Source organism: Triticum urartu, chromosome 5A, assembly GCF_056163025.1.
Source record: "Triticum urartu cultivar PI428250 chromosome 5A, HENAU_Tu73, whole genome shotgun sequence".
Classification (NCBI taxonomy): Eukaryota; Viridiplantae; Streptophyta; class Magnoliopsida; order Poales; family Poaceae; genus Triticum; species Triticum urartu.
In genome coordinates, this window is record NC_141877.1 from 385214794 (window position 1) to 385222931 (window position 8138).

At 48.7% G+C, this 8138-nt stretch overlaps 1 non-coding gene across 1 annotated transcript; it reads right to left on the reverse strand.

Annotated features, from left to right (window-relative positions):
- Window positions 1–7795: 7795 nt before the first annotated feature.
- Window positions 7796–7868, reverse strand: TRNAK-CUU (transfer RNA lysine (anticodon CUU)). The gene has a single exon. It is a non-coding gene; the product is annotated as a tRNA-Lys (tRNA).
- Window positions 7869–8138: the final 270 nt, after the last annotated feature.

Sequence of the window (8138 nt, forward strand, 5' to 3'; positions counted from 1 at the left end):
TCCAACTCTATATATTCACATTTGGGGAGAAAAAAATCAGGGAGAAGGATTCATCGCGTTATACGGAGCCGCCGCCAAGCCCTAATCTCTCTTGGGAGGGCTGATCCGGAGTTCGTTCGGGGCTCCGGAGAGGGGAATCCGTCGCCATCGTCATCATCAACCTTCCTCCATCACCAATTTCATGATGCTCACCGCCGTGCGTGAGTAATTACATCGTAGGCTTGCTGGACGGTGATGGGTTGGATGATATTTATCATGTAATCGAGTTAGTTTTGTTAGGGTTTGATCCCTAGTATCCATTATGTTCTGAGATTGATGTTGCTATGACTTTGGTATGCTTAATGCTTGTTACTAGGGCCCGAGTGCCATGATTTCAGATCTGAACCTATTGTGTTTTCATGAATATATGTGAGTTCTTGATCCTATTTTGCAAGTCAATAGTCACCTACTATGTGTTATGATCCGGTAACCCCGAAGTGACAATAATCGGGACCACTCCCGGTGATGACTATAGTTTGAGGAGTTCATGTATTCACTAAGTGCTAATGCTTTGTTCCAGTACTCTATTAAAAGGAGGCCTTAATATCCCTTAGTTTCCAATAGGACCCTGCTGCCACGGGAGGGTAGGACAAAAGATGTCATGCAAGTTCTTTTCCATAAGCACGTATGACTATATTCGAATACATGCCTACATTACATTGATGAACTGGAGTTAGTTCTGTGTCACCCTATGTTATAACTGTTGCATGAGGAATCGCATCCGACATAATTATCCATCACTGATCCATTGCCTACGAGCTTTTCACATATTGATCTTTGCTTAGTTACTTTACTGTTGCCACTGTTACAATCACTACAAAACTATTATTGTTACTTTTGCCACCATTACCGCTACTTCCATATTACTTTGCTACTAAATACTTTGCTGCAGATATTAAGTCTTTCAGGTGCAGTTGAATCGACAACTCAACTGTTAATACTTGAGAATATTCTTTGACTCCCCTTGTGTCGAATCAATAAATTTAGGTTGAATGCTCTACCCTAGAAAACTGTTGCGATCCCCTATACTTGTGGGTTATCATTCTCCCGCGCAAAAGCGGGTCATAAGTGCGGTGAGAGCTGCCATGGACTTCGGTTTTTCTTGGCCAGGTGTCGGGCGAGTCATCGCGACGCTGTGTTTAAAGGCCATGAGGGCTTCGGCATCCAGACAATCGACAATTTGGTTCTTTTTAATTAAGAACCTAGTCCAGAGCTTCCGGGCTGACTCTCCGGGTTGTTGGACTATGTGACTAAGGTCATCAGCATCTGGAGGCCGAACATAGGTACCTTAGAAGTTGTCTCTAAAGGCATCTTCCAAATCTTCCCAGCTACCAATTGATTTTTCTAGGAGGCTGTTTAGCAAGTGTCGTGTTGGTCCTTTGAGTTTTAGGGGGGAGGTACTTGATGGTGTGGAAATCGTCACCGCGAGCCATGTGGATGTGGAGAAGAAAATCTTTGATCCATACTGTGGGATCTGTCGTTCCATCGTATGATTCAATGTTCACAGGTTTAAACCCTTCTGGGAACTGGTGCTCCATTACCTCATTAGTGAAGCATAAGGGGTGTGTGGCGTCTCTGTATCAGGCGACATCACGACGTAGTTCGGTTGAAGTCTGTATGCAGTTTTCGGCCCTGGTGAGGTTATGCCTGTCGCACTAGGCCTGATGGTCGTCTACTCGCATTGGGGCACGCCCCCTTGATCCATAGATTGATCTAGCTTGGCCTACTCTGTTGTCCAGGTCCTGTCGTAGGTCATAGGTGTATCCTGGAGCCGTTGTTTCTCTGCCTCTACGGCGAGGTGGTGCGGGTTGGTGTTCGGCGTAGGTGGCCACTTTATCTCTCCTGCGTGATGGTCGGTTTGGTTCATCAGCACGGTCATGTCTTGACGGTATGGGCTCGAGGGCCTCGTCATCAAATTGTGGTAGTAGCCGACGCTTTGGATAACTCTTTGCTGGGCGTTGAAGGCCATACTCTTCGGCGGCTAGGACTTGGGTCCATCTGTCGTTGAGTGTATCATGTTCGGCTTGGATCTATTGCTGCTTCTTTTTAGGCTTCTCACAGTAGCAATTAGCTGGCGCTTAAAGCGCTCCTGCTCGAGTGGTTCCTCTGGAACGATGAAGCCTTCGTCGCCGAGGCTTACATCGTCCTCGAAGGGCGGTAGATAATTACTGTCTTCTGAGTCCTCATTCCCGACCGGATCATCGGGGTTGACTTGCCTCTCCTCCACGTCATCTTGTTTGGATGTGGGCTCGACGGGGGCTTCGGGGCCTTCAGCGTTCTCCGGAGTGTCATTGTCTCCGGTGCCAGTATTGTTGTCTTTTTCGAGACACGATTTTGAGTGGCGCCGCTGACGTTGATGTTTTGGAGGTGCCTCGGCAAGCTTGTCCTCAACCGGATCCTTCCTTCCGTCGTCGTCATCCTCTTTGGATGTGTCCACCATATACACATCATATGTGGAGGTGGCTGTCCAATGTCCGATAAACGGCGGGTCTTGGCCTTGTTCGTCTCCGGCATCGTTGTCTATGTCGTCGATGTCTTCGGAGGCGTAGTCCAGCACGTCGGTTAAATCTTCGACAGTGGCTATGAAGTGGGTGGTGGGTGGGGCGTGAAATTCCCCTCTTTCGGCCCCTAGTCCGGGCTGGACGTAATTCGGAGGTGATTCCTCTGTGATGGCGAGGGGTCACATTAAGTCCAGCGCCTCGTTTAAGAGCGAGGTTTGGATGGGGAAACGAGAGTCCGGGGGCGAGTCCGGCCTTTCAGTGATAGGAGGAACCCGGTCTGACTCCGAGTTCGCTGCAGAAACAATCGCCTCCGGATCTTTGATAGTGCGGTTTGCAGCGGAGAGTCCGGTGGGCTCCAAACTCCCAGCGAGGCCACAGGATCCACCTGGTCTCCATGCCGGACGGCCTGGCCAATGACAACCACCACATAGACCTCAGCAAGATCCTGGATGCGCTCACCGGGATACGTGGAGGAGCGCATCAGGGAGAAGAAGATAAAGTGGCTCGTCGCCAATGAAGTGGAGGCTAGTGAGGCGCTCGCGGCGGAGGCTGAAGCGGTCGGCGACGCGCTCGCAGCGTAGGCCGAAGCGGCCGGTGCCACGCCCGCATCGGCGTGGATGAGGGAGAAAGAGAGAAAAGGAGGAGAGAGAGGTGGTGGAATGGGTGGGTGGGCCCCTCTTGTTTGGATGATAGATGAGTCACCACTCGCATGCAGCAGACAAAGCCGGACGAGGAGGACACATAAAGCGTCCACTTTGTGACCCTCTCCAACTAAAATGTGATCTAATTTGAGACGGAAATGGGTTTGAATAGATACAAAATGAAAATGGGTCTCAGCGCTGGGCTGTGCTTTTTGTCCCCGTGGAATTGGGTCGCTGTGTTGGAGTTAGTTAGCTCTTACTTCCGGCTGTTTGGAGATTGTAAAGGTTTTCTTCGCCCAGGATAACTAGTAACCACTTTGCGGTGTGTTATACCAACAATTGGTATTTGTCAGTCGACATCTCACACTTCGTTACTCCATATACCATAGGCCACTATGTCCTTCGGGAAGGCGTTTGAATTCCTCTTGATTTTTTTAGGAAAAAATCCCTCCTGATTTCGGCTCTGAAAAGTAGATGTCATACATACACTTTATTTTCCCGCAAACAAAAAAATTTACATTTTTACCACTGGCTAACGGGCCGCAGCAAGCATATGGATTACCGTGCAGTAAACGGATAGGACAGCGTACGGTCACGCTTAATGTACAGCTTCAAATCTGGTTTACTCTTTCTCCGATGAGATTGCCCGGTTTAGTGGCCATTTTAAAAATTCAGGTCTGCAGGATCGGGCAGTATAATAGATGAAGGTCAGGTCGTGGATTGCGCCTGTGATCGAGAAATGCATTACATTTACCAATATGGAAGACCTGCCCATCAAACCGTTTTTATACTCTTGATCAGCTAGAATGTCTTGGCATTTTTCTAAGACAATAGAAATATAGACCTAATTATATTTTTGGGTTTTTATCGTTTATGACATCGGTTGTGTCTCACTACTCAGTTTTGCCACTAAAAATTTCAACTGCTCAAAAATGTCATCGCTTTGTTAGACACATGTTCAAAAATGCCACTCGGCACCATTATTGTGATCTCAAATCTCTTTTGCCATGTTATAATGACATAAATACCTATGAACTAGCATGCCAGCTCTCCTTCTATCTTACTACAATAAAGTGTGGGACTCACTTGATCCCAACGACGTTCTTATTTTCCTATAAAATTATTCGCTTGGTTACTCCTGACAAGTGGGGCCACACTTATCATTGTGAGATAGAGAGAACTGACATGTGGGTCTAGACTTATTTTTGTCATATAACATGGTCAATGAGTTTGATGTGGAAATAACGATGTCTAATGGCATTTTTGAGGAAACATCTAACGGAACGATGGCATTTTTGAGCAAACATCTCACGGATCGATGACATTTTTGAGTAATTATAACTTCTAATGGCAAAACTGAGTAGTGGGACACAACTAGTGACAAAAATGATAAAAACCCTATTTTTTAAAACTAGTGTGCGGCATTGATGCACACAACATCACATCTATATGGCTCGATTTGCTAAGTAAGGGCATCTCTGACGTCGTCCCTCCCTCCAACCTCTCGCAACCGTCCGGACTATGCAGTCTGGATCATGAAGTCATCCAAGGCGATCATGTATCGGTCCTCGACGCGGTACAAATGTGATTTCTCTCGCAAACCAGAGACAAATGTGGGGGGTTTTACGGGAGTCTGGACCGATCTCACACCCGCTTCTGACCGCTTCGCCCCACAAAGAAACCCCTTACCCGCGCTTTCTTCTCATGCACGCGCCACTTACCACGACACATTCATGCTGGCCTAGAGCACGGGGAGACCGGCATTGATGCCGCGATGTAACCGGTGGGGGGGGGGGGGGGGCTGAGCTGACCTACGCAGCCTCTTAGCAGTCGCCGCTTCAATGCGGACGCAGTTTCCCGAGGAACCAACTTTGGCCGATGCGCCGCATTGAAACGGCTGACCGGCCCTTCGCATGGCCTGGTCGCAACTATATAAACCGCACTCTGGAGTCGTCCACATCGCATTCTCCTCCTTCTCTCCCCTCTCCCCACCCATTTCCCTCCACATCTCCGGCGATAGGCAATTCCTGGGCCTTGGCGTCGGCAGGCGGTTCCGGGGCGGGATCTGGCGGATCATAGCAATGCCGTCATCAAACTCCGGGGCCTCATACTCATCGGCGAGCGGATCCTGAACGAATGCGGAGATCATCATCTCCTCTGGCGACGAGGAGGACCAGCAGCCGCCGCCGCCGCCGCAGTCCGCGCGCGGCAGTGCCGGGCCAGGTCTACGCTGCCATCGATGAGGAGTTCGAGGAGCAGATGGAGCTGATGCTCCGTCGCTCCATAGTCCACATCAACGGCCCATCCCCACCATCGGGGACGCTCCTCCCTGTGAAGCCGGAGCCATCATCCCCTGCACACTCACTGTCGCGTGAAGGAGGAGCGGCTCTCGCCGCCACCCTGGAGTGTCGTCAAGAAGGAGCGTCGCGTTCCGCTGCCCCTGCCCAAGGCGCGCTGTCGGATTCTCCACTACCTCGGTAGCCGCAGGGCCAGCGACAGCTGTTTGTTGTCCCGAAGTGCCATGACGGCGCAGGAGTATGTCGATCAGGAGCAGCGCCGGCGGGACAGGTGCAACGTCGCACACTGGTCCAAGTTCGCGGACTCAGACGTCTCGCCGCCACATATCTCGGCAGACCTGAACCTGGCGTACGCCGGGCCCTAGACCACTCTGTGACGACATCAGAGACGGACAAGCGCCGTCTTCGCCACCTCGACAGGGAGGTGGTCAGGGAGGTGAATTTCAGGAGCATGCATCTTTTCTTTCTTTTGCGGAAAAGCATACATCACAGATTGCCAGGGTAACATTAAGGGCACCCGCAAAAAAACATTAAGGGATAATTCATGACATACTTATTTGTCTTTCTCTAGATGACATGGGATAAATAAATGATAATCATAGTATCAAAGCCACTATGTCCTTATAGGCATCCATGCACCTGGAAACCCTAGCTGGCAGAGGCGGTCAGCGTCGATTTAATTTACGTGCTCTGGGAGCACACATAATGTTAAAAAATTAAGTGCTCTCCTCAGTGACAGCATGCATATGATTGGAGGCTAATCACTTTCACATGCCCTGGTACCGCTGGACTGGATATGCGTGAGTGGTGTCTGGTTGGCAACCATCTGGGCAAAAAGAAAAGAAAAGAGCAGCACATGGAGACACGCAATCTTTGCACCGGCGATGTCTCTCTGTCCAATCGCTGACGATGGGCCCGACTGGATATGATCTGGCGCTGATCTGGCTGGCAACAATATCAGCTGGGTGTGTGCTATGAGTGTATGTTTGTCCATCTCATGTATGTCTATCTAAAATATTGAAATGTGCATGGATATTCTGATGCGACACCTGGAACCACGTGTGTGTACATTCTGTCAGAAGCCATTTCTAGAGCCGTCGTGATGCTGGAGCAACTGCCAACTGCCAATGAAAAGACATCACTTACCATGCAACAAGATCGAAAGTAAATCATTATTTGATTCAAAGGATTTGCCAAGGTATTTTGGAGCATTCTAGCCCTTAGGATCTTTTCCCACGTGGTTTGTTTGATTCATAGATTGCAAACCATAGGAATCTTTCATTTGGACTAGATTTCACATAACATTTTCATCTACTCTAACCTTCTTGAAAGAACGGTACGCTTTTTATGCACATTCAAACATCCTCACAATCCTGTAGTATTGAAGATGGCATGCCACTCTATTTCTGCATTAGTTTTTACTCACGTGTTTTGGAAAATCATGTGAATCAAAGAGGCCCCAAGTAGGAGTGGGCATACAAAGATCCAAATGCAAGACAAGCAGGCAAAAAGAGCAAAGCTGGAGACAGTACTATTCAGGCAACAAACAAAACTCTTGTCATTGCCTGTTCTTTGAAGATTAGTGAAAGAGGCACGCCATGAGCTGTGCTGGGGGCACGATACCACTAGCACTCATGTGCGGGCGACGAATCGACTGCAGGTAAGTATTCTTCAGGTGGAGCCGATTTTTATCCACTGCCAGCTTCTTCAGATGTTGCAAAGTTCTCATCCCGTGCGGCAGTAAAAATATGGCCATCCCTTCTTGTTGTATCTTCAGATGCATGCTCCAGCTTCTGTCGCGCTCGTGAATTCCCTGCTTCGCCCCCCTTTCATGCGCGTACTTGGCCTGGTAAAAATTAATGATGAGCAACCGAAAAAGAAAACAACCGCCCACCGCCGATTTTTATCCACTGCCAGCTTCTTCAGATGTTGCAAAGTTCTCATCCCGTGCGGCAGTAAAAATATGGCCATCCCTTCTTGTTGTATCTTCAGATGCATGCTCCAGCTTCTGTCGCGCTCGTGAATTCCCTGCTTCGCCCCCCTTTCATGCGCGTACTTGGCCTGGTAAAAATTAATGATGAGCAACCGAAAAAGAAAACAACCGCCCACCGCCGATTTTTATCCACTGCCAGCTTCTTCAGATGTTGCAAAGTTCTCATCCCGTGCGGCAGTAAAAATATGGCCATCCCTTCTTGTTGTATCTTCAGATGCATGCTCCAGCTTCTGTCGCGCTCGTGAATTCCCTGCTTCGCCCCCCTTTCATGCGCGTACTTGGCCTGGTAAAAATTAATGATGAGCAACCGAAAAAGAAAACAACCGCCCACCGTGGGGCTCAAACCCACGACCACAAGGTTAAGAGCCTTGCGCTCTACCAACTGAGCTAGACGGGCCAAGATGTAAATGTGAAAAGTAGAGCGTACTTCAGTGTGTGTGCTAAGGGCAGTAAATTCTTTTGGGGGAGTGATTTACTAGCTTACTAATCATGAACTGAGATACAATCCTTATTCAAAAGGTCTTTGATGTATACTCTATCACGTGAGCCCAAGTTATACGACCCAAAAAATCTAGATTTTGTGTTTAATCATGCGGAACTTTATTTTGATCCCCACCGAAGCTTTATGGAAGGAAGGAAAAATCGCAAAAAGAAAGAAAAAACTTCT